The sequence below is a fragment of the Ornithorhynchus anatinus genome, chromosome 3 (genome assembly GCF_004115215.2).
Source record: "Ornithorhynchus anatinus isolate Pmale09 chromosome 3, mOrnAna1.pri.v4, whole genome shotgun sequence".
NCBI lineage: Eukaryota > Metazoa > Chordata > Mammalia > Monotremata > Ornithorhynchidae > Ornithorhynchus > Ornithorhynchus anatinus.
In genome coordinates this window covers 10,505,079-10,509,376 of record NC_041730.1, presented here as the reverse complement: position 1 = coordinate 10,509,376, position 4,298 = coordinate 10,505,079, and the positions used below count along the sequence as shown (strand labels likewise).

Here is a 4,298-nt window from a genome sequence, read left to right as displayed (position 1 = left end):
AGACGACTGCAGGAAAGTGGGGGGTGACAAAATTGACTGTATTCTATGTGTCTCTCAGCACAATAAGACCTTAGTCGTTTATTAAATTTTTTATGGTATTCATTAAGCACTTTGTATGTGCCATACACTGTATTAAGCTCTGGATAGATACAAGGTAATCGGGTAGAATATAGTCCCTGACCCACATGGGGCTCACAGTCTTAATCCCCATTTCACCTATGGAGTAACTGAGGTGCAGAGAAGTGAAACGATATGCTCAAGGCCACACAGCAGACAAGTGGTGGAGCCTGGATGAGGATCCAGATCCTCCTGACTCCCAGGTCCATGCTCTAATAGGCCACGCTGCTTATCATTTTATTAATTGCACGGGCGCTCATAAATTTGCTAATGAGGTTGCTGAGTTAGAATAGTAGAGGACTGGGTCAATCTCAAAATTACCTATCAGTCAATCAGTCATATATACTGAGCATTTACTGCATGCAGAGCATTATGTTAAAAGCTTGGGAGAGTACAATACAACAGATATGGTAGGCATCTTCCTTGTTTGCAAGGAGCTTACAATCTAGAGGGGGAAATGAATTGAAATAAAGTATGGATATGGGTATAAGCTCTCTCTCAGGGTCACACCTGGAGAGTTTCCAGTACTCTACCATTCACAGCTATGGGAGGGAGAGTCAAGCAGAGGCCTAACCATTCCATTCCTAGCTTGGGGTGTGGCTAGCGAGTGGAAGGCAATCTGCTGCAAGGCAAAACTCAGCCCCATGCCGGGCAGCAGCAGCATGGGAGAGAGTCGAGCGCGGAGACTCGAGTTACTGCGCCGAAGGTGGTGACGGTAAACCACTTCCAGGTTTTGACCAAGAAAGCTCTATGGATCCACTACAGGACAATTGCCGATGGAGAGCGGGGTGGTCTGGGAGAGATGTGTCCGTGGTGTCACTAAGGGTCGGAAATGACTCAAGGCATAAGACAAGATGGATACAAGTGCTTTGGGGTTGAAGGTGGGATGACTATTAGGTGCTTAAAAAATACCAATCCGAGTGTAAGGGTGACATGGAAAAGAGAGGAAGGAAGGGGAATGAGGGGTTAGTCAGGGAAGGCCAACTTGAAGGCGAAGTGATTTTAGTAGGGCATTGAAAGATGTAGAGAGTGATTGTCTGTGGGACTTGAAGAAGGGGGGAGTTCCAGGCCAGAGTCAGGATGTGGGTGAAGGGTCAGCAGCAAAATAGACTAGACTGGGGGTCAGCAAGTAGGTTGGCATTAGAGGGGCGAAATCATCGTGACAAGTTGGAAAAGTGCGCACTGCGAAACAAACTGTAAATTCCTTGAGAGCGGGGATTGTACCTACAAACTCTATTGCATTCTCCCAAGGTCTCAGTACACCAAGCTGATGTCTGGTCAATCCAGTACACCAAGCTGATGTCTGGAGGCCCAGAAAGGATAACGCTGGCAGGATGGAAAACCAGGCAACAGTCCCCAGGTTAAGCCTAGGGTTGGGAAATTTGGCTGAGAATTCTGCAGGTCTAGACTGTAAGCTCATCGTGGCAGGGAATGTATCTGTTTATTGTTATACTGTGCTCTCCCAGGCGCTTAGTACAGTGCTCTGCGCTATTTTAACAGATACCAGAGTAAGCGCTCGGTAAATAGGATTGAATGAATGAAAGGTCAAAGTGACAGGGAGAGAACCGGAAATCAATGGTGGGCACATGGTGAAGAAGCAAGCCAGGATGGGCTGAAAAAAATGGGGACTAATTGTAGGGGTGGGCAGGGGGGGCAAGGGGAAGACGACGTCATGCCACCAGTTCACCTCTGTTCATTCATGGAGGAAACAGGCTTTAATTAGAGGACTGGCATCTGCCCCAGCATTCAGTACAGTGCTTGGTGCCTGGGAAGCACATAACAGATACCACAATTATTATTACTATTAATATTCCAGCTGTGGATGCTATCATCAACTCATGAAAAGTGAGAGAATCACCACTGGAATGAGTCGAGGTGGAGGAAATGGATCTTTTGAGAAAAGACTAAAAATATTTGGGATTATTCAACCTGGAGAGGGGAGAGCTGAGGAACAGGTGGTGGAGGGGTTGGAGGAATGGGATGGGGAGGGGGAGGTTACATAAATTCCTCATTCTAAAAGCCACATGTCAAACAACTCTTCTTTTTTTCCCAGTAAGGGAATGAGCTGAAATTGCAGCAGGAAGGATTTAGGTAAGATATTGGGAATAACTTCCTGACCGTCATGCTGGGAGATGCTGAAACAGATTATCATGAAAAGTGTCCAACTCTCCTTGAGGAGGTTTTGGAGGAAAGGCAGAGAGCTATCTTTCAGGGACGGTATTTGTTTCTTCCTTCCAGGATGCAGAAGAATGAACTGAATGGCCTTTTGAGGATTATTTTTTCTTCCAGTTCCAGGTCTGTCCTAGGAACGACTCTTTCTGAGTAGCAAAAATTTATGCTTGAGGTGCTTATGGGGAAGTAGCTGAATATAATGAAAAAAAATGGGCCTGGGAGTCAGAGGACTGGGGTTCTAATCCCAGCTCTGCCACTTGTCTGCTGTGTGATCTTGGGCAAGTCATTTAACTTCTCGGGGGCTTCAGTTTCCTCACTTGTAAAATGGGAATTCAAACTGTTAGTCCCATGGGGGCAGGGAAATTAGCTAATCTGATTATCTGTTTATCTGATTACTAAACTCTTGACCCCAGAGTTTAGTACAGTGAATCGAATATAGTAAATGCTTAACAAGTACCATGGAAACAAAAAAGCACCAAAAGAGTCTTGGCAGCTTGAAAGTTTCATCTAAAAATACTATTAATGTAATAAAGATGCCAAGTAATGGGCTAAGCATTAGGATAGATACAAGATAATCAGATTGAAAACAGTCCCTGTTCCATACAGTTTAAAAGAGATTTGATTCCCATTTTACAGGTGAGAAACTAAGGTGCGGAAAGTTTAAATGACTTGTCTAAGGTCATACAGCAGGTAAATGGCTGAATCAGGACTAGATTAGGGAATGTGTACATCAACTCTATTTTATTGTACTCTCCCAACTGCTTAGTAAAGTGTTGTGTACACAATAAGCACTGAATAAATACCATTAATTGATTCTAACTCTCATTTCTACGCTCTTTCCGTGCTTCATTTAGAAATAGTTAATGCAATCCTCACTCTTCAGAGAAATAGAAAGGACTGGCCTTCATTTTCTCATCAACTTGCTGTGATTCCTACTTTACCAAAAGATCCAGTTTCATTCGTTGCCAGTAAATGTAGTAAAAAAAAATAGCAGTTCTTTTCTCGTGTTCTGGATGCTCTACTGAGCTAATCTGCTGATCAGCCAGGAGTATGTATTGAGCATCTTTTGTGCAAAACACTGTACTAAGCACTCAGAGAGTATAATAGAGGTAGAAGTTCCTGCCTTTGAGGAGCTTACAGTCTAGCAGCGGAGACTGGCGCTGAAATACTGTACAGAGTGGAGGAAGAAGGGAAGTGGATGTGTCGGTGAAAGAGTCCTTAATAGTGACTAGGGTGAATTAGACACAACCACCTGACTCTGTACTCAATCACCTACAAATAGATTCGTGACCCAAACAGAGACAAGAATGAGTCCTTCAAAAGCAAAATCTTTACCAGTAAGCTCCACTTGACTGTAAGCTCCTTGAAGGCAGAGGTAGTGCCTGCCATCTCTGTTTTTTAGTAATAGTAATAATAACAATGGCATTTAATAGTATTTATTGAGCGCTTACTATGTGCAGAGCACTGTACTAAGCACTTGGAATGTACAAATCGGTAACAGATAGAGACAGTCCCTGCCCTTTGACGGGCGCACGGTCTAATCGGGGGAGACGGACAGACGAGAACAGTAGCAATCAATAGAATCGAGGGGATGAACAGCTCATTAAAACAATAGCAAATAAATGGAATCAGGGCGATGTGTTTACTAAGTGTTTACTTTAAGTGTTTACTTCAAGTGTCTACTAGGTGCCAGGCACTGTACTAACTGCTGCAATAGTTGCAAGGATGGACACAGTTTACTTCAGGAATCACAGCCTTAGTCCCTATGTTACAGATGAGGTAACTGAGGCTCAGAGAAGGTAAGTGACTTGCCCTAGGTCACCCAGCAGACAAGTGAGGGAGCCTGGATTAGAACCCAGGTCCTCTGACTCCCAGGCCTCTACTCTTCCACGAGGCCAGGCTGCTTCTCTAGTAAATAATAATAACGTTGGTATTTGTTAAGCGCTTAATACTCAGTAAATACTATTCATTGACTGACTGATTGGTTTGCTGAGATCTGGGGCCTGTGG

The 4,298-nt window shown here is 44.1% G+C and overlaps 1 non-coding gene across 1 annotated transcript; it reads left to right on the top strand.

Moving 5' to 3' along the window:
• The first annotated feature begins 609 nt into the window (after positions 1-609).
• On the top strand, positions 610-747 carry LOC114810483. The gene has a single exon (XR_003758182.1). It is a non-coding gene; the product is annotated as a small nucleolar RNA SNORA7 (small nucleolar RNA).
• The last annotated feature ends 3,551 nt before the right edge of the window (positions 748-4,298 follow it).